Below are 23,571 nucleotides of genomic sequence, written 5' to 3'. Positions count from 1 at the left end.
ACTCATCATTTTTAGAAAGTTCACAGATCCCTGCTATACAATAAACTTTTACAGTAAATTTATAACACTATGTCATATATTTGGTGATTATATTTTGCCATCTCAATATATTTTATGGTATGTATGTTCGTATTGAAATGACAAGCTTAAGGAAGGAAAACATTTATTGATTTGGGATACTGCTGCTAAATGACTCATTTTGTGTTTATAATTACAAATCTCTGCAATATCCCACCGGTTAGGGGCTGCATTTGAGAAAAGGATGCTGTGGGTGGATGTAGATACAGCTTGAATTATTTTCCCTGAAGTTTGATATTGTTTCTGAGAAAGGGATATGGTGAGACTAAGACCAAGGGCTGAGCCTAGACAGATTGCATGCTTGTTTCAATACCAAGTAGTGCAGCACTGCCACACATTTTTGTTCAGCATGCTGCCCATTTTCTTTTTCTCCCTTCTCTACTTTCTCTGCCGGTTCTCTCTCTCCCAGTCTTGTTTTGCTCTGGCTGTCTCTGAATTTCTCTACCTTTCTGTCTCTATCCCTGTCTCTCTTGTCTTTTGTGATTCTCTCTGGATGTGCCTGGAGCTCTCAGTCTCTTTGCTCTCTCCTTCTAATACTTTTATTCCTTTGGTTGAAATCTAGACATCATGATATATCAATGTGTTATCACTGGAATTTAGACTCTGAAGCATCTGCTCCTTAAGCTTGTATCCAGCTAGTGTTATGACAGAGCTTTCCTTGAGAGCCAGGAATGAACGATAACAACAGAAATCCAAACACACAAATAAGGGAAAAGAAGAGACCTTTTCCAGTCTTTGCAGATTGACCTTGGCTTGAGCTTATTCATAGCATGAGTTTAGAGAATAGCTTGAGGTCGAAGTTTAGGCACCTCCCAGATCTATCCTGCTCCTGCATCTTTTTAGGGCATGCGCATGTAGCCCTAGGCATTCCCCTGTTTATGCAGATCCACCTGTCATTTCTTCCATAGGAAAGAGTTTCCTTAAGGTCCCAGGCACGGCATGGGGCATGGAGCACCCTGCAGAGAGCCAGCCCTAGCCCCAGGCAGCCACGACTGCTCTCCCACAGCAGTCTGTAGGACTGGTGTGCAGGGCAAGTTCTAGACCGCAAATCTGTGACAAGCGTCCTGGTTCAATCCCTCCAGTCACCTCCAGACAGACTGGGCCACAAATATTAATATATGCTCTTAGTATGTGCACGAGGGTTACTCTGCTCCCTCCAGAACCAAAACTGGGGACCTGCACTGGGAGCACAAGTCAGTTCCATGTCAAACCAGTGAGGGGTAGGCCGGGGGCAGCTAGGGCACCACAGGATCCTACCACTTTTAGGATGCCTTTTCCTTCATTCAGCACTTGCCCTGTTACTGCAATCCTTTCATTGTTTTCTGGGGCTTCTTTTTTTTTAAGATTTATTTTTTAAATTTACTCCTACCCTCTTCATTGTTTTCCACTTGCTGTCTGCTCTCTGTGTCCATTCACTGTGTGTTCTTCTGTGTCTGCTTGTCATCCTCTTTAGGTGGCACCAGGAACAAATCCTGTGACCTTCCAGAGTGGGAGAGAGGTGCTCAGTCTCTTTTACCACCTCAGCTCCCTGGTCTGCTGTGTCTCTTCTTGTCTCTCCTCCGTGTCTCTTTTTGTTGTGTCATCATGTGTCACCAGCTCTCCGCCCAGGCCAGCTTGCCGTATGGGCCAGCACTCTGTGTGGGCCAGCACTCCTGAGTGGGTCAGCATTCCACTCAGGCCAGCTTGCCATGTGGACCAGTTTGCCATTACCAGGAGGCCCTAGGAATCAAACCCTGGAACTCCCATATGGTAGACAGGAACCCAATTGCTTGAACCACATCTGCTTCCCTGGTTTCTTGATCTTTGAGAAAAATAGTTCTGCTAGTTCTTTCTGGTTGCTCAAAGCTTCTGTGGGGTGACAGAACCCTGAAGCTTTGGTTCTGCCATCTTGACTGGGCTCTTCTTTTCCCCTCTATTCCTTTTCCTTCTCTTCTTAACTCCCTAATCTGCAGGAGCCACACAAATTCAGGAGCTGCTGGTCTGTCCCTAAATTGTAACTTTCAATATTTTATTAGGAATCAAAATTGAGAGCTGCCTAATGATCCCAGGAGAAGACTCTCCCAATTTAACATAACCTCTAAACAACATTTGAGAGGCAATTTTGTAGGGCCACAGTGGAGTGGGTATAGCAGAGTCACTGGTGCAGGGCAGTTGAAAGTCATATGCATTTTGGTTCCTCCTCTTTGCTTTTAGCACAGCCATGGGGTCCTGTAGACATTTGCTCCCGGCACTGCTGGCTTTTCACTTTCATTTTTATTAAAAAACTAACAAGGAGCATTAAGCAGCTCCCTGTTTAATTTCCCATAGAAAAGCAATAGTTTCGAACAGCCCACTGGTGGAGGGATATTTAAATGCAAAATGCACAGCTGTGCCAAATGTATGCGCCACAGCAAAAAGGGTTTCTTAATATGACAGGTTAATACCATGGATTTTTATTTCATTTGCCACTGAAACAGCTAATCAGGGAGAATTGGACCAGTGCAGGCAGAAGTGAAATTGGGTAGTTGTTAAGAGACAAAGGACACAGCTTGTCAGCCTCCTATGGTTTAGTATTAGGCTAGTGCAGTGCTTCTGCTTTGACCAAAAGTTACCCCACTGGGAGATTTGCCCTGACCTGCCCACACTTACTTGGAGTATCTAGAAGCTTCCCACAAAGAGCTGCTAAGTGAGCTACATTTCTGTCCAACCATGTCCTCAGTTCTCACCCTATTCCATCTGGGGGAAATATATATATATATAAAGGTGAAAACAAGAAAAGATTATACAGAGGAAAGCCTTAAGATTTCATATCTGTCTCAACACTTGGTTTCCCTATAGTTCTGGAAAATGGACACATCATTATGTGAATAATTGTAGAAAAGAGAAAGTGCTAAGCTCTGGTTTTGTGAAAACTCAGTCAGAGACAGACAGCCATGTCAGGCAGACCAGCTTTATAGGGAAATAGTCCTTTAATGATAGTTTAAAAAATGTGACTCTTCTAGCTGATCCTGCTTTCTTTGGCCAAGTTTCCTTAATGACCTTCCTTCTCTTTAGTTCTAGCATGCAGTTCCTTGTGAAAGGTTATGTAACGAACAATGACATTTTCTAATAGGAAATTTGGTCAAAGCCTCTCAATGTTCTTTGAGATCCTAGGAAAAGGCATAATTATGATGTTCATACAAGTTAGGTCCCTTTTTCCTCCTAAAGCACAAGTCTTTGTTAAGAGGTGGGTCAAAAAATAACCTTCCTTGTCAAAATGAATATTGACAAACATGTTCTGAATTGTCCCTTGGAATTTTTGCCCTTCACTTGAAATGCGTTTTTGCTTGGCCTCTGGGCACTTCTCCTACATCACAATTTGAATCCTAGCATTCAATTTTTAAAGTCCAGGCCCAGTGCCGCCTAGATGCCATTAGAACACAACTATGAAATTTTGACAGGTAGATTCTAGTTTTCAAATAATAGAGGGGTCAAGGCATGGAAGAGTCCCCATCCACATATCTGTAGAAAGCAAGTTGCTACTGTAGACAGATCGCCATTGAATAACGTAAGGAGAAATGCTTAGTTAATTTGTTTACTTATAGCTCAGGGAACAGTTCCCTTGCTTTTAAATTAAATCTTTTCTGCTCTGCTTCCTTAGACAAGCTTTGTGAAGGATCCTTGTGAGGAACTCAATGATGTTTCCAGCAAGAGAAAATGGTCATTTGCAAATGATTGCTTTCATCCAGGTCATAGTTCTGTTACCTAAGGCATAAGAGGTTAACTTTCTAAGATGCTAAGGAAAGAAAGGAAGGAAGGAAGGAAGGAGGGAGGGAGGGAGGGAGGAAGGAAGGAAAAGAGAAAAACGTCTGTAAAGAAAAGAAAGGAGGAGCAAGCAGATCACTGCTAACTTCTTCAAGTAAAAATCCTCATTTAGTAGTATCTCTGAAAAGTTGTTTTCAATTATTCTGGTTAAATGGCGCTGTATGTGTATAATGCTGCACTCTGAGCATGGAGGAGCCCAGAACAGAGGATAGCAATACTTGCTACCAATTGGTAAGTATCGACTCTATGTCAGGTACCATAGTAAGAGCTTTGTAAATTATGGAATTAAAAACCTTGCTTAGTGTTTGAGATGACTTAGGTCATTAATGAGAGTAACAGGAATGATACTCAGATGCTAGACTTTATATATAAAAATTTTATTAATACAAGGTTACATATCTTTCTCCTTCATTTCTTTTCCCCCTAATCTTTGCTAATGACCCTTTGCTACAAGGCTTTCTTCCAACCCTTCTTCCCTAACAACACATTATCTACATGCTGATAAAAGAGTCTTTGAATCAATTCCAGACATAATAATTGAGAATTCATTTAAGTTGCAAATACAAAACTAATAATTTACAAATAAATACATCCCCATTTCCTTTTTCTCCTCTTTCTGCCTCTCTCCTCTTTGTCTAAAAATGTAGAGGTTGATGGTATCAAGTCACATGTCTGAAACTGTCCTTTTTGCTGCCAGAGAACTACACTTCCAAAATAGTGTCTTGGAATTAATTCATAAATGCTAGGAAATATATCCTGTTCTGACCCACTTACATTAAAAATGGCAGCTGCACTGAGCTCTGTTCAGTCACCCCCAGACCTCTCCAGTAAGAAGCGCTCCGTGAAAATAGCTTTATCTCTTTGAACCCAAGTTAGAAGAATATTCAGGATTAAGCCCTACAATTTATTTACTTATAATTATGCCCATCTCCGCAGATTGCTTTTTCCTTAGCTTTTCGATGCTTGAGTCTGAAATACAGTGTGCTTTTACAGGTAAAAGTACTTTTTTGAACCTTTGTAAAGTGCGTTTTAGCGGTTCTACTGACAGGAACTTATTCATCCAAGGAAAGTCTGTAGGATAAGAGTAACTGAGCTTTAAGATTGCAGGTAACACTAGCAATGAAGTTCCAATCGGGCAAATCAAAGTGCAAGATTTACTAATATTTGCTTTTTCTTATTTAATGGTTTGTACTTTTTCTGTTGTTTTATTTCTTCACTTTTATACTTTTTTATGAAAATGCCTGTGGGGAAAAGGTATTAACACTTCAGAAAAATGAAACTGTCTTTAGAAAAATCTGAGATGATTCAGTTAATCTCTAGGGAAAATTAGTGTTATAGAGTATTGGTTTACAATGACACCCAAAGTGGCAAGGGGAACATAGAGTATATTTTGTTTTAACTCATGAGTTTAAAATGAAGCTTTTGAAAGCAAAACGAAAGTAGAAAGCTTTCGTACATTTTTCTTCCTAATGTACTTTAATTTTTCATTATGTTTGCAAATATCATTATCTAAATCCTGTTTCAAAATACAGATTGAATAGGGATATGCTAGTGTTTTATTTTAGTGTGTTCATCTGACACTTTTCTCCTCCTCTTTCATTCCTTCTTCCTCTTTGCCCCCACTTCGTTGTCACAAGCCTCTTCTTCCTTTTCTTCCAAGGTTCAGAGTTTGTCTAAGTATGCATGACTGTATGTTTATATATAAGGCTTCAAAATCAGGATAGAACGTGGAATTAGTAAGAAAGCAAGATAAAAGTTCTTTGGCAGATAAAGAACACAAGAAGCACCAGGAACACACAATACGGACAAGCATCAAAGAACTGATAGCTAGATCGATAGACAGTTTTTGCTCTGTTCACTGTGCAAAAGAACCAAAGGGTGTAGATTCACTGGTGAAGCTTATGAAAGGCCAAGTTTCTCAGCTGAGTGCTGACTATTGAGGGCAAGCAGAACAGAGAACAAAACAACAAGGTATGAGTAATGACAAGACTTCACTTCTTTTACATCAGAACATATGATCACCTTGAGAGACCTGGGAAAGCAGCCAAACTGACCAACAAAGGCAAGAACTGAGTATACAACAGCCGGCAATATCAACACCTTGGTGCTTATTTTTATTTATGTTTTTAGTTTGTTGTAGTTGTCTTTTTTAACTTTGGCAACATAAGAATTATTCTCTGGAAGAATAGGATTCTTCATTTCTAATTTTTAATTATTTCTCTTGTGATTTATTATGAAAATACTGTACATTTGTTATAAAAATATAGAAAATACTGATGAAAAGACAACACTGTTTATAATATTGATTGATGCTTCGATTTAATTCTTAGTATATTCTGGGTCTTTTTCCCCCAAAACATTGAACTCCATAAGTGTTGGTTGGCCCCATCAAATTAGAGATTCTTTCTAATGTAAGTTTCATATAAAAGGAAGGAGATGCACAGGGCATGGATTTTAACTGCCTATCTTTCCCCAACCACAACCATAGAGGAAATAATTAAGAAAGTACCATGATTAGAGGCAATGAAGGTGTTTGGTTTGTTCAGCAGTGTAGGATAAGATAACAAAGAAGACATATTAAAGCAGAAGGAATAAACTCTCCCACCTTACTTTTCATGGCACATCCACCTGTGCTTAGCCCAGTTACATAGAAGAGGTAGAAGCAATGGTCAATGGTACTTCAAAACTGTAAGTCTTTGTAAGTTCAGAAGAGATGAAACATCTCAAATATGTATGCAAGGAAGAGAAGGAAGGTCTGTTGAGCTCTGCTTCAATAGTCCTACAGAGTATTTTTGCATCACCTGCTGTGCTCCCCTCCCCCCACTAAAACAACACAGTAAGTTTTTGGGCCTAGATTTGTGAGAGATTGGCAGGGAAGCTATCATAGCTGAGATGGCATGGCAGTTACATTGGCATAACACTTCCAATATGCCTTAATCACATTCATAAAATGTGCTCGCTTGAAATTTGAAATATTTATTAGTTTATATTTAGTGCATTCTGTTTAAAGATGCCCAGCTCTCTCCTCTCATTTGACAAGTTCTCTGCCTAAATGTTATCTCAGAGAATCATTCTTGAATTCTAAGACATGCCCCTTCAGTCCCTATCACGTCATTTGTTTTTTGTGTGTTTGTTTTTTGTTGTTTCTTTGAGGTACCAGGCCAGGGGTTGAGCCTGGAACCCCATATGTAGGGAGCTGGTGCTCAGCCACAGAGCCCCATCAGCTCCCCAGAGCTGGTTAATTTGTTTGTTTGTTTGTTTTGCTTGTTGTTTGTTTTTTTGTTTTTAGGAGGCACTGGAAAGCAAACCCAGGACCTCCCATGGGGGAAGCAGGCACTCAACTGTTTGAGCCACGTCTGCTCCCATTATTTGGTTTTAATTTCCTCATAGCATTTAGTCAATCAATTTTATGTGTCTTTCTCTCTCCACTAGAATTTAACCTAATGTAATCAAGATATTATCTGTTATAATTAGTGTATTATGAGATATAGAACTTAAATTATTGCCTAGAACACAGTAGATGCTTGGTAAGCATTTATTAAACTATAAACTTAAAAATATAAATGAATTTGATGCACTTAAGATCTGTATCCTTGTTGATATATTTTTTAAAATATTTGTTTTATTTATTTAAAATATTTATTTCCCCCCCCACTCATTTTAAAATTAAAGATATTTTATGAATCAAAATTAGTAATTTCTCTATCTGATTTCTTTTATCATTATGAAAAGTCCTTCTTAACTCAGATCATGTTTGTTGTCTTAACATCTTCCTTCATTTCATATTGATACAGTAATTCCAGCTTTCTTTTGTTTTGGTTTGCATGAACACCTTTTTCTAACTTTTTACTTTAAACATTTCTGTATCAGGTGTGTCTCTTGTAAGCAGTTTTGTTTTGTTTTATCCATTCTGGTAATCTTTGTCATTTATTTGGAATCTTTAATCCATTGCATTCAATGTAATCACTAAACTGGGTTTAAATCAACTGCTGTACATATGTTGTCTATTTGTCATACTTTTTCTGTGTTCCTTTTTCTCACTTGCATTATTTTTATTAATTGTATGTTTTTATTATTTTGTGTTATCTAATGATTTGATACTATACATTCTTTTGCTATTTCAGTTGCCCTAGAAATTAAAACATGCCTTCTTGACTTATTGTTTAATATAAATTAGTATATTTACCATTTTCAAAATATTGCAATTACTTTAGCTGGTTCCATTAAAAGCCCTTCCACCTTCAGTACTATTATTGATATTTTGTTTGTTTTAATTAACTTCAAAAGTAGTTATTATTACATTATTGCATGTGCCAATTTTTTAAAAATTACCCTAAATTTATTAATCACTTCATTTTTCTTTTTTTCTTCCTGAATGCTTGCTTATTTCAGGGTTTTATCATCTTTCTTTTGAAAAATAACCTTAAATATTTCCTGTGGCTCAAGCCTATGACTAACAGGCATTCTTCATTTTTGTTTATTAAAGAAAGTCTGTATTTTGTCATATTTTTTGAAGGGTAATTTTGCTGGGTATGGAATTTTAGCTTGACAACCACTTTCTTTCAGCAATTCAAAGATAAACTTTCAATTCCTCTGGCTTCCCTTGTTTCTGTTTAAGATACTAGCTATCAGTATTATCATATATTCTAGGATAGCAATGTGTGTGTGAGTGTTTTATCTCCTCCACCCCAATTGCTTTCAAGGTTGCCTCATTTCTTTTTTTGCAGCTGTATGTGTGTATATGTGTGTGTGTCCAAGTGTGGTTTTATTTTTAGTTATCCAGGTTTAGATTTGTAGCAGTTTTTGGATCTTTGACTTGATATGTTCATTATTTGGAGTAAATTCTTGACCACTCTCTTTTAATATATTGCTTCTAAATCATTCTTTCTCTATTTTCCTACTAAGTCTTTAATCATGCATATGCTAGAACTATTTTATGTCTCATATATCTTTTTTATTATTTTCTATATTTTCCATCCTTTTTTCTTTTTTTGCTTCATTCTGACAATTTATTCTGATCTATTTTCCAATTCACTAATTCTCACTTCACTAGGATTTAATCTTCTTTAAAACATATCCTTGAATTCTTAATATTATGTTTTATGGATTTCAGTTCTAAATTGTCTTTTGGATTCATTTTTTAAATATAATTTCCACTTCTCTGATGAAATTACTCATCTTTTCATTTAATTTTTAAATACATCTATCACTGTTATTTTAAAGACTCTTTAATAAAACCAAGTTTGTATTACCTTATTTCCTCTTAATTTTAATTCATTTCTTGCTTTTTGCAAGCACAATATTTTTGAATGCCAGCTATTTTCTATTAAAAAATGTTAAGATGCCTAGATTTGAGCCTCTAACTGCTGTTATTTTCCTCCAGAGATCATTTATTTTTGCTTCTGGAAAGCAGGTAGGTAAGGGAAAGATGATGGTAATCCAATCACAGGGCTTGTGTCCTTATTATGGATAGTCTATTTTTGGTCCCTTACTCCTAGGTTATGTGAACCTGGGGAATCAAGAGTCCCACTTACCAAGCTAAGGTATTCACCTGGACCAGCTCCTCTTTGGAGAACCCTGAACTACAATTTTTATTTACCCAGTCACAATAAATGCTGAAATCTCTGCTAAGATTTTTATGCCTTCATTCTCCAATCCCCAAGGAGAAAAACAGTGCCATCTTTCTGGACTTCTCTTCTTTCCAGGGATTTATCTCCTCAAGTCTTGGTCACCTCAGTAGCTATCCCATGCCTTCAAGCAAACAAACACAAAAATGATATTTTGTCCAATATTTCTATTTGTTTTCAGTGAGGCAGTTTTTCTGAAGTTAGATGGGCCGTCAGATACTTAAAAAAAATACTATAAGACTGAAACTAACATTTTCTAAATAGGAACAATCATTAGCCATCTGGAAAACTTGGCTTGTCAGAATGCATCATACCTCTGGGTTTCAGATAACCAAGATTTTGCCTGTTTGTGTGTGTGCGTGTATGTATTTGAAGAGAAACAATTCAACTTGTATGAGATTGCAAAGCACTTTTCATAAAAATCCCCCAATTTTTTACAACTCTGTATGTTTGTATAATATATGAGTAATATATGAGTAATGTAACTAAAAAAATAAGGGACACATTTTACGTATATGTCACAATTCTGTATCTATGTGCTTTTCCTCAATGCTATATTATTTCATTTTATGTTTGTCATCAATCAAATGCTAATTCTGCCTTTATCTTCAGTCGTCAGAGTTCATATCCTGGGTAGTCAGCATATATTTGCAGAATTCTTCTTCTGGTATTATTGAATTCATTAGTCTCTATAGTTTGTTAGGAGAAAACCAATCCTGTCACCAATAGACCCTTAAGACTCTTTAAAATTTTTGTCCTTCTTTTAAACTTTTCACAACCGCATTTTGCAAAGGGGCTAAAAATGCGATACCTTTGCATTGCAGACTTTTGGGCCTTGGAGAGGGTGTGAGAGGGTAAGAAGACATGAAGGATTTAGAAAACACTTGACCCTAACCTAGTTTGCAATTTTTAAGTTCTCTTTCATGTTTGTGTCTTCTTTCCCACCTTTTCCTTTTTATGCTATACGCAAAGAAGTCGGGCTAGAGTACACTCAAAGAGCATTTGTTTCAGACTTTCACAGCACTCAAGGATCAAAAAGAATACTTCACACACATTTCCGCTTATCAAATGTAGGATAAAGCACATAACCAAAGGTTTGTTTCTTTCTTTTTTTTTTTAAGCCCCTATTTTATTCCCTTCATTTCACCAGCAAAAAAATATAGGATTAGTAAGTCGTTATTGAAACTTGTGTTCCGCATCTTTTAAATGAGAATTGTACTCTAGGAAGGAGAGTAATGTGTTTCATTTTAACTAATGCAATGATAGTTTCCAGTTGAGTCATCGAAAGAGTGAAAGAAAGAAAGAAAGAAAGAAAAATGAACCAGACAGTGAAACAGTACAGAATGCACAGATAACAAGGAAATGGTTTCCTTGGCAACAACAGCACTTTGGAAGGTTTCAGACAAGAGTACAACTGGGTACAAAGTATCTGATTAAAATTTATTGCAGGAGAAGGAAACATTGCACATTCTAAAGGACCAGAATATGCACTGTAAATCTGAATGTGACTGCTGAAAATTAATTTACAGAATTTTCTAATTGAGATTACGTTCTCTATTTTGGTATAAAGTGGCCTTTGAGAAGCCATGTAAATAAGGCAAAGAAAGGTTTGAAATAGCCACCTTGCACTTATGCTTGATTTATGACTTAAGAAGCAAAATCCATTGACCAAAGTGACAAATATATATCTTAAGACAAAGGAGTAATTCCAAATATTTATTTAAGGAGAATCCTGACATCTCGTTTAAACGTCATCTCTTCAGAGAAGCATAATATTAAGACCTCTTCATTTTCAAAAATCATGAAAAAGATTTATTATGGGTCATTTCTGGTACGTTTAAAAACAATCCATATCAAGCATTTAGCTTTTCAAAGCTAAAATCGTAATGCAGATCATCATGGTGAAAATCAATTGTACATATAAAGTTTGGATAAATAGAACCAACTGGTCACTCGATGGTCTTATACTTCTAGATGCAATGCTGGCAACCAAGCATTGCATCTTTTTTAGACAATGCTCTTGCATGCCCCAAAATTTAGAGAAATAGAGGATGAATGGTTATTGGATTTCTAATATTTTACCAATTCAAGGAGAAAATGAATCACCAACAACATAAAAAATTCTTATACATTTCTGCTATACACAAGATGCTAATTATTATAAAAAGCTAATTCTTACAGATGGTCCTGTCTTCTAACAATTATTTGATAGTCTCCAACCAATAAGGAAACTGTGCCATTCAGTTCTCATTCACTTTATCTTATATACTAGAGATAATCAACATAGGAAGTAGTTAGTGAGCTTTCATTCATATTTATCGGTGATTACCACTAAGTTTTCTAAGAACTCAGCATGTATAAGATGTTCAGTACTGTAATAGTGATGGAAGTCATGTATGTAAAAGAAAATTGAAAAATAAGTGAACAATTTCAGTTTTCTAATGTACAAAATAATGCTTTAGTAAAATACTTGGGGATCTTTGCTGAAAAGATCCAAGAAACCAGAAAACATTTTTAAAATTATCTTTGTCCTTTGGCTACAGCTAAAATTAAGGAATTTAAATAAAAGAAATATAATCTCTCATTGAACTTTAATTTTGACTATCTAGAAAAAAATAACTCAGGTCAAAATTTTAGTAAAGGGTACATTTCTGAATAATTTAAAGGATTCATTTTTTCTTAGTAATGATGGGTAATTTCTAATGAGGAGGAAGTAGGAAATAAAGTTAAAACAATCATAGAACAGTATATGGATCTCCACATTTGCTTTCATTACATCTATTTCTGGTAAATGGCATTTGAAATACCACTGCTGAAAGGACAATGGAATTTCTAATTCAAGGTCTCCTAAGATATATTTTGGCAAATAAAATGTTCTTGTCACTGGGCTTAAACTTTCACTATTAACTATTTAGTTTATTTAGCTTCTCACATTAAATGACTACTATTTTGACAAAGAAGCAAAAATTCTTCTGCCTTTTTAGAGTTGCAAATTTTTTTTACATTATTCAAAATTGGTACAGTAAGAAATTCATTATTAACAATGCTAATTGCCTTGCAGTGAAAGTCAGATGATATGTAGAGTGATAATTACTAATGTGCACATTTCCAGTAGTTTTCAGCATGATATCTAATTCTTTTCATTAAAACATTATTGACGGCCTACTATGGCCTTAATATTCTAATAAATACTTAGAATCTAAAAAAATGAAGCCTAGATTCAGGACTTTGCTCTAATAAAGATTACATACTCCCTAGGAGAAAAAGTCATGGATATCAAATTACTTCTACACACCCCATGCTTTCATACCTCAAAAGCATTGGACAAGTTAATCAAGTTCTATTTTGAATGCCACTCTCTCTATACATGCACTTATTCACCCAGTTAGATGTAGACTCTCCTACTACTTGTTTTTTCCATAGGGTTTTTCTGGAACTGAATCTCGTCAATTCTAACATGTATTTTCTCACATTTTATCGCAGTGGACCACTGTCCATGTGCTGCAGTGGTTCTCCAGTATGTATTCGCCGGGTGCGGTGGATGTGCCACAATGATGGAAGAGGTTGTTGATGTGGGAGGGGTGGGGTGGGTTGGGTGGAGGTATATGGTGACCTCATATTTTTTGAATGTAACATTTATAAGAAAATAAGAAGAAAAAAATTATGAAAAAAAAAAAAGAAAATGCGGGAAGATATTTTCTGTTTTCTTCTGTTTCTTCTGTTTCTATTTCTCTCTATATATACATACTTGTAATTTATGTAAGTATAAAAATGTGATCATAAACATATTGGATTTTCAAAAAAAAAGAACAATAATACCTAAAATAATGACAATAGCTAATATGTAGACTTTACGATGTGCCAGATACTTTGACTTACATGTTATCAATTAATTTTATCCTCACAGCAATCTTTTTTTAAATTTATTGAAATACATCACTCATACATAAACATACATAAACAATAAATGTATAATAGTTGTGAACTTACAAAATAAACATATATAACATCAAACAAACATATATAACAGCTGGAGTGACCTGTGGACTTACAGCAATCTTATATGATCGGCTCTTTTATTCTACACATTTTGCAGACAAGAAAAGCTAAGCACAGAAAAGTTAAATGTATTTCTCAAGATCACACCCCTACGAATTGGTGTAGCATGGAATTCAAACCAAGTAGTTTGTCTCCAGAAGTGGAGTCCTTAATTACTATATTCTATGCTCATTCTCAAAGGAGAGTGCTTCTGACCACGAAATAATGAGTTTACTCACTTCTTGGCTTAACCTCTTGCAATAGCTGGTTTGTTACCTATGAGGAAATATGGTATTTTCTAACTTTTTTTTACAATTAGTTATAATTCAGTTTACACTCCCACTGGACTAAAATGATTTGAAGAAAGTCTGACTCACCCTAGAATATTTCCCAAATGAAGGGTCTTGCTGATGGTAGTGTTTAATAAATACGTATCATGCAAGTGAGTAAGAAACAAGTATGTTAATTGTATTTAAAGTGCCAAAAGGGAGGGTTAATATTACACATACTTTGACAAAAAAGAGTTGATGAATTAGAGCTGATTTTTTTTGAGGGAAAATGTCATACTTTTACTGGACTTTGGGTGGAAAAATTTGAATAAGAAAGAAGTAGGATAAAAGGAGACATTTACCAAAAGCAAAATGTGAAATCAGGGTGAAATAGGCATAATAATTTAAGTTAGGTAAAAGATTCCTATTAAGAAGATAAACTGGAAGATACAGAGAGGGGTAAAACCAGAAAGATCACTAAAAGTCAGTTAAGGAGCTGGGACTCATTCCAAGTAGATAAAAGTGACCTATACAAATTAGAGTTTTAGGATTTTTAATCTAGTGGCAGTTTGAAGGATGAATAAGCTAGAAAGAGATTCATAACCTGGAGGAGTAAAATCAGTAAGGGGTGAGCCAGTGGAACTCTATGTAAACATGGTAATTGTGGTGATAACAAATAAGTGATAGGTATTTTTTTTAAATTAAATTACAAAAAAAGTGATAGCCTGGGTGATGAAATGAATGTAAAGAAATAGGGAAGAAAGAAATGAACAGCTCAAGATAGTCCAGTCAGGAAACAATAACAGAATAAAAAGTGAGAGTTACAGAGTCAGATACCCTGGATTCGTATCTCAATTTTTCTACTAACAGGGAGATTTTCAGTAACTCTCTTAATATTTCTTTGCCTCAGTAGTTTAAACTGCAAAATTGGAGCAAAAAGGTTATTTACTTCATCTGATGGCTTTTAAGATTATGAGAAATGATACAAGCAAATTCCTTAATACAGGGCCTGGCAGGTAGGAACACTAAACAACTATTAATTTAACAATTGCTAGTGTTTTTCTGTTGGCTTGAACTTAGTGACTCCAGAATTGACAGCTAAAGATATATCTAAATGAAATCTGATAATATTCTAGGTATTCTTATTCTCACGTCATTATTGGGGAACTTGTAAACTGCCACAGAGTTAGGAACAAAGAATAAGAAGGTGCCTACCCATAAAATCATTGGCAGTTTCCTTTTTGAGCTAAAAGTGATGCCTCACCTATCCCTAGGATGCTTTAGAAAGCATAAGTCACCCAAAATCTTAAATTCTGTTACACAAACCAGTGTCTACCTTTTGTACGTTACTTTATGTCTGGAGGGTCTTTGCTAAGACCTAATACCAGACAGTAGTATATAATTTGGATAGAAGGGTTATGAGTCGAAAAGCTAAGAATATTTCAGAAGATTTACATGCATAAAACATAGAAGATAAAACTATAAGAATTATTAACTAGACTTGTAAGCTCTGTGAGGGTACACTATGTCTGTTCCATTCACAACTCAATACCAACAAGATCTTTGCACAAAATAAGCAAACTTATTTTGTGAATAATAATATTGTGACTAAAACATTTTGAGCAAATAAAAATATGACTACAATTTCTTGTGAGCTTACTCAACACTGTCCATCTTGTAAGGTGTGTAGCTGAGACATGATTCCACTACTTTCTAACTTGAAAGGCTATTTTGTGTTTATATACATACATCAGTAACTGAATCCAGTGTTTGATGAGGTTCTAGTGCTTTTAATGATTCACAGAGGAGAGAATGTTATTGGTTGATAAGACTAATTCTCATGTTTTAATCACTAACCAGAATGTGGGTTTTTTTGTTTGTTCTCCTTCCCCATCGCCCCGCCCTGCTGTTTTTGCTATCTTTGACCTTTCGCTGTGTGATCTTCTATGTCTATTTCTCTTTTTGTCTTCTCTTCCCATTTGTCTCCTCTAGGATTCACCAGGATTCATTCCTGGGGACCTCTGATGTGGAGAGAGGTCCCCTGTCACTTGTACCACCTCACTTCCTGGTTTCTGTTGTGCCTCACCTTGACTGTCCCTTCGTCTCTCTTTTTGTTGCATCATCATCTTGCTGACTGACTAACTTGTGCGGGCACTGACTCACCACGGGAGCACTTGGTTCACCACACGGGCACTTGGCTCAACACGTGGGCACACCTTTACCAGGAGGCCCCAGGGATCAAGTCTGGGTCCTCCCATATGGTCGGCAGAAGCCCAGTCACTTGAGCCACGTCCTCTGTTTCTCTGTTTGTTTTATATTATGGTTTTTTTTTAAAGTTTGTTTTTTGTTGTTGTTGTTGTTCTTTTCTGTGTTGTTTTTTTTTGGGGGGGGTTGAGAAGCAGTTTTTTAAAAATTAATATTCTAAATACTGCAAAATTATGTTGTAGAAGTGGTAATATTAGGAGCATGAAAATATATTTTGAAATCTGCAACTTTCAACTAGAAGAGTTTTACTTTGTCTAACCTATAATTTTCCCTAATCTCTTACTTTTAATCAATTACTATAAAATATTTTAGGGGGTGGGGGACACTTATTGGCCTATATTAAATTCAGAGTCACTTCCTAGAAAGCTTGAAGGAAAGTAAAATTATTTGTCTGAAATCCAGTCCTAATGAAATAGTCTATTCAAGGGCTTCATGAAATTAACTCCATTTATATTATGTCTTTCTCTAAATTGCTTTCTGGAAATTGAAGACTACTGCTGAATGTTAAAACAAACAAACAAAACTTCAGAAATATCTTTGAAGTTTTTGGTAGCCATTAAAATTTTCCAAAGAATCATCATAATTATTATAATGTGTCAGGAATTGAGTCCTAAATTCATATTGGATTGAAGGATTTCTTGAAACTATAATAGGTAAAATAAGTTATTTTATTTATTTTACATCTATTAGTTTTCTGAAACTACTATATATAAATGGGTATGTATTGGTTTTCTGTTGCAACAGAAATGTATGTTTTATCCTTCTCATAAGGCTCCACAATTTCATCTGTCTCTAAGTTGATGCTGGAAATAAACTGCATGTTTTAAATACATCAATATGTAGACCTCTATTTTCTAAGCAATATTAGACCTTTTTATTAGTGCCTTTGATATTACATTAATGACTCTTCATTTTCCATAAGTTCACTTTTAGGATCATCTATCCAGTAAAAACTGAATTAGACATGACATACAACCACATCTTATGCTTTGGATGTTATCCAAAAGTTAATTTTGTTTTTTATTTTTTTTTTTTAATTCCTTCAGTAACTCTGTTCTTTCATCTACAGGAACACATGGTGGCAATTGAATGTGTACAGCACGATTCTTTTCATAAGGGTTTTAGTACTCTTACTCATTGCTTTGTTTTATATAATTTTATTGATAAATATACGAAGCTAAAGGAATGAGTTATCTTTGTAGCTTCATCAATTTAAAAGCTACATTTGATTTAATTAATAAGAGGAGTTTATGGGAAAAGCTTTTATCAGTGGGAGTATCTTGGCCTCTTGAGGGAGATGCACTATAATAATTGGTCTAAGATCATGTTAGAGAGGGTAGGTCACTTTATAGTCTATCCTAACTAATAGGGAAGTCAGGTGAGTTTGTTTCCTGACATAGCTACTATTTCATTATTTTAGCCAATATCACAGACTCCAAGAAGCTATTTCTAGTATTACTTGGGCACAGCAGACATAGTTATGGGCAAGAACAGTGTAAATGGAGAAGACAAGCAATTCTATTAAGACCAGGACATCAATTTATCATTAACTTTCCACTCCTGATTATGTAATAAATCAAGCCTATTAAAACCATCATATTGTATTCTACTGTGGTGATAGTGACAAGGGTTAATTACTTTTCTGGGTATGAAAGATGCTGTATTCTAGTCTAGGTTTTGATACTATAAGACTTTGGCCAAATTATTTTATCCAGTGATTCTCAATCTTCACTGCACACTACAGTCATTAAAGCATCTTAAAGAAAACAAAACAAACAGAATATTAATGCCCGGGACTCACTCCCAGAGTGTTATCTTTCTGTGATTTTTTTTCAGGGCATCATATATTCCAGCTATAATCTGAAGGCTTCTGTTTTTGTTGTTGTTTTGGTTGTTTGTTTTGCTTTTCTTGCCAATAGGTTTGTGACTATTACGTTCCTCTCTTAAGGCATTTTTTTTTCTCATTTTCTTCCTTAAATGAAGTCCACATAATCTAATCTAAAAAACAGATGAAATAAAAAACTAAACCCCAATGAGTTTCTTTTAGGTAGTATAGACTTTTACATCCTTTACCTTTTTCATTTAAAAGTAAACTTCTAACTGGGGATGTAAATGCATTCTTCATGTCAATCAGAAGTAAGAACATTTGATTGGTTGGTTATTGTATAGTACACAAGTTATTATACTTTTGAATTTTTGAGTCTTTTCATATTCAAGTTATAATCAGGAGAAATTATTACTCTTCAATCTCTTACTTATAGTATTGTAGTGAAAATATTCCCTAAGTATCTTAACTCTATTTCTTCTCTGTTTGGCAGAAGGGGGCAGGATAGTCTCTGACTCCAATGGATCATAACATTTCACAATTGAACACCCAGCTTTTGTTACTCTAGAAAATGAAAGGGAAATCTTTAATTAGGCAATTAATTTAAATTACATAAACAAGAGGTCAAATCTAGAGATTTTCAGTCTCAGAAAGATAGAGATATGAGAATGAAACAGACATATAACAAATAAGAGAGAAAACTCTATAAATCCACATCCTGTTGATTCCCAAATATATGATGCTATATTTGTCAACTTAATCTCATGAATTTTGACTGTGTCTTTTTTCACCTCTTGTGGTGGATAATTTCTTGTGTCATCTTGGCTAGCTTATGGTGTCCAGTTGTTTGGTCAACCCTGATTGTTACTCTGAAAGTATTATACAGATAGATATAAATTATTAGTAAGTTAAATGCACCTATAGCTGATTACGTCTACAATCAACAAAGGAGATTGCTTTCAGTCATGAGAGGAGTCTTTTTTATCAATCAATTTAGAGGCCTTAAAGAGAGAACTGAGGATTTCAGCCATGAGAAAGAATTCCTATCTCTACTTCAGGTGGCCAGTTTCTCTTGGGGACTTCATCATTGTCATCATTGTTGCCTTCAATGAGTTTTCCAACTTGCAGTATGCCCTATGGAATTCCTATTTGCCAATCCTTACAGTCATGTGAGCCAATTCCTACAATAAATCTCAATATATATCCTGTTGGTTCTGTTTCTCTGCCCTGATATACCAGCTATGAACATTTGCAAAGGCTATGCATCTCAATCTGCCTTCTGGAGATTTCAAACTCTCTTGAATTTCTACTGAGTTTGTTTATAAACCATTGAGTCTGAAGAAGGAAGACAGACCAATGATCATATTCTCAAAATTTATACAAAGGAAATTAGTTTAAAGTTGAGGATAAGACAATGAATTAATGAGACATTTAGAACTATAAGAAACCCATCTTCAAAGTGGAAGAAGGAGTGAACATAGACATATCCCACCATCAACTGATAGTAAAATTTAATACCCCTCTGAAGGTGAAAATATCTTTATCTCTTTGCGCTTTTTCTATGTCTTTTTACCCTTTTCTCATCTCCTTCATTGTATACGTTACTATTAAGCTATTTTTCATCCTTTTTGTTTTTATACAATCACAAATTTATAAGATTAGAATAAAACTCTAGAGGTTCTCCACCTCATCCCTCTTTCTTACAAAACTTGATCATCTCTTCACAATCACAGGCTGTAAAACATGTCCAGAGTATTTCAGTGTAGTAGCTCACACATGTTGGCATCAGATAAGGTCACCTCTTATTACTACAGTCTTGAACAGAAAAATAGTATCTCTTCATATCTTCTCTCAAATCTGTCTTTGGATATAAGTTTATTTTATGCCACATGAACTCATATAATACCTCCTTCACCTCATTTCTCCTTGTTACATTATTTTTATTTCATCCTTTTGAATACATATTTCCTTTCTAACTCATCATTTGTCAGAGTTTACCTCTATATTTTTCCTCCTTACATCATTGCCCACCAACAATCTAGAAGGTTTTTCCCTATTGCTACTTCAGAATCAAGTGATTACCTTTTATCTCAGAATAAAAAGAGACAACATTAAATTACACACAGACACACACACACACATACACGTATTTAATCATGTGTGTGAATGTATAATCCCCCCAAATTCTATATACTGTACTTTGGTTCTCTTCTTCTTGGGTCTTCTCCTTGTTTAATTTAGTTAGCATTTATTCAAACCCTATTAATTCATCATAAATAGAGAGCATACAACAATTAGTCTTAAGAAACTTTATGATCATGGGCCCAAAGGTCAATATGCCTCAAGCATCCATCAACTTAATTTGATTTAAAATTGGCTTTTGCTAGTTACCTGAATGCACCAGCAGTTTATGGTTCCTTCAGTGAGCTAAATGTGAATAGTTATTATCCTGCAAGCATTGCTGTTGAGGTGAGAGAAAATGTGAGCTCTTATCATAGATACCCTCACAACCCTTGTGCACAAACTTGTGAAAACTTGACCCTATGAGTATTTGAAAGATATTTTGCCATCCTTTCTAGTAGATAAGAACTTAAATTTAATTACAGTAAGCCTAAAATTATAGCTTTTGGGAAAGAGTCACATACTAAATCCACCTTTATAGATAACCATAAAATTGAAAAAGTTGCTACTTAGATCCAACTTAAAACTGACTTTTAATACCTAGTTATTGAACAGCTCATCTCAGATTAAGAGAAAAAGAAAAACATTTCACTCATGGATCATTATTTCTTATTGAAGGTTGGTGACTTATTTTTAGACTTTTTTCTTCTTCTAAAGCTATTATAAAACTTAGAGTAAAATGTTTTATATGTATAATTGACCAAGACAATAAAAATACATAAAGGCAAATTAGAGTTATTTATCAAATCCACCGTTTCCTAAACTAATATTCCACAGATTATAAATGACAGAAATAAAATATGTTCATCCAAATTTTCTATCATATTAAACACGAACATCACAATAAAGATATATTATTTTGTTCGTATTCATGTCTTTGAAATTTTGTTTTAAATATACTCTTATTTCTGAGGTGTAAATTAATTCAGTTTCAAATGGATATTAATATTCTGTGGGAAACAAACATAAAAAAGCAAAAACAAATTTTAAAGAAAAATTTAAAAGACAGTCAGTAGCAATTTGAAGGCAATAGTTCATGTCCGGATAATATTTCAACAGTGCCAGTTCATTTCGATTTCCCCTTAAAGAACCTAACATCTTCAAGATTCAAATGATGTTTGAATTAAATTAGTTACCCTTTTATTCAGACACCGTGGGTTCTTTAGAACATTTTTGTTGATGGTTTTAGTGCAATAGAGGTCTTTCGTAACTCCCCAAGTAAACATTTGGGAAAAGAACATTGTTTCAGAGGCCTGCAGCATATGTGAAGAAAAGAGATGCACAGGCTCTACACTGAGTATCAACATGCTGATAGTTTATGCTCAGACACAGGGTAACTTCACCAGTGAACTCAGAAAAATAAAATAGATATTTGGTATCTTCCTTTCCAATCTGCTTCGGAGTATTTTATTCATGGTATGGACAACCTTTGAGTTTTTGTGAAAGTGAAAAAATCTTACTGTACACAAACATAGGGAATTATAAAATGTCAGCTAATTTTACAATGTCAAACTAACAGAAACACCCTCTATTACAAGCACATATGGAAAAAACTTCTTGAAAATTTACTTAGATTTTTTTTCTGTTTCCTGGGACCAAGGAGCAATTTCCCTCTGAGAAGAACCTTGATTCTGTTTGTTGAAAACCCCACTGGATTCCACCTATGCAATATTCTTTATTGGGTTAAAATACATTGTTGTCTCTGTATCTAACAAAATAAAATTTGTGGTTTGTATTATATTTTGTTTCTGATACTTTTCAAGGAAAAAAATAGGCAATAAACTCATGTTAAATGTGTTGTGTGTGTGTGTGTGTGTGTTTTTCAGTTTGCTTTTGATTTAGGGGCATACAGAATTCATAGCTTTTTTTTTTAAAGTTTTGGGATGTGAAATTAAAACTGTAAACTACCGAAGCCCCAAATAAATCATCAAGTAGAATAGATTTCACTTGCCTCTTTTTCTTGTTTTATTTGTGCTCAACTACTAAGGTAAGCTGCCCTTACCTGCAGGAATTAAACTTAGAGCAGCATAGTTGGCAACATAGTCCAGAGAAAATTCCATGAACCAGGAATTAATACCTAGTCTGCTCTCTGGTATGCCTAGTCTGCAAGTGCTAAGTCATATCATTTCCTTGTTTGTTATCTGGGTATAAAAATGTATTTGCTCCAGATTTTGATGAGGTTCATTTGAAATTTTAGGTGCACAACATTTTAAAAATAAGCCTACGTACTCTACAAATTCAGGTAAATGCAGCAAGTTGAATAATAGAATAGGAGAAAAGAAAATAAAGTAGATGGGACTGAATAGATGTGAAAACATCCAAGAATATTTCCACTAATTATCTTCTCACTCAATTGTAAACTGAATTAGAATATTTCTAAGTAAGTCATTCCCATCCCTAGTCTCTTTGGAGGTCAGTCAGTGGTATTGAGGATTGATTGCAGAATGTAAATAATAATGATGATGATGATGATGATAATGATGAGGAAGGTGCAGAATATAGCTGAAGATCATCTACAGACTGGCATTTCTAACAGGTGACGAATCAGGGTGGTGGCTAAAAGTACTGAGGAGCTCCTTCTAGTTCTGGAAGCACCTCCTAAAATTCCTAGAGTTTATGTCTTTCCTTTCTACTCATTATCTTATAAACCATGTAAAGTATTGTTGAAAAGATATAAAATGTTCTTAACAAATAAACAGTTCATGAAAAGTATGTTCAGCAATAAATAGCTACAGTAGAACTCTAGCTATAAATAATAAAATTATTTATAAAACAAGAAGTTAGTAGCATTATCTATCTTGGTCATAGTCTGCAGTTTTTCCTCCTTTTATCATTCTGGATTTTCTTTCCTCAAGCATGAATCAATTACTTCTATCTGATCATTTTATGACATCAGTGGCTGTATGATATTTTTAGTTTCTGACTGCAAGGAATCAAAAGTCAGTATTTTAAGTGCAGAGTCTTTATACATCATCTCAGCCTAGATTGACACACACTTATCTATTAACCAATGGCTTATTTCTGTTCTTAATTGTTATTGCACTAATCTCTAGAAAATAAGGACTCCAAGAGATACAAGAGATTGATGCTTTCAGAAAATAAGTGCGTTGGACAAATTCCCTTGCCTCTGAATGCTGTCTATTGCTCCAGGGGGAGGATATTGGAAACCTCACTGGCTTTAGGCAGGCAGAGAAATAATTGAATGAAAGCCTTTTGCAACACTGTCCCCCATTACCAGCAATCTTTTCCCATTGTTATTTTCCACTAGCAACTACTTTAGGCTATAGTACCAAAGGCCCAAACTAAACTATACTATCTGAAAACTGATGCTGTTCTTCTATGGCCTTTTGGTTTCATGCACACTTGCTAATGGTTACAAATCCAACAGGGATGTGCAGCCTTACTTTGTGTATATATGAAGGATGTACCGGATCTTCTGTCAGGGACATAGATGAAAACTAAAGATATTGTGGAAGTAATTTACACATTTGGAAAGAGTATTTTG

Source organism: Dasypus novemcinctus, chromosome 7, assembly GCF_030445035.2.
Source record: "Dasypus novemcinctus isolate mDasNov1 chromosome 7, mDasNov1.1.hap2, whole genome shotgun sequence".
Classification (NCBI taxonomy): Eukaryota; Metazoa; Chordata; class Mammalia; order Cingulata; family Dasypodidae; genus Dasypus; species Dasypus novemcinctus.
This window is presented reverse-complemented; position numbering follows the sequence as displayed.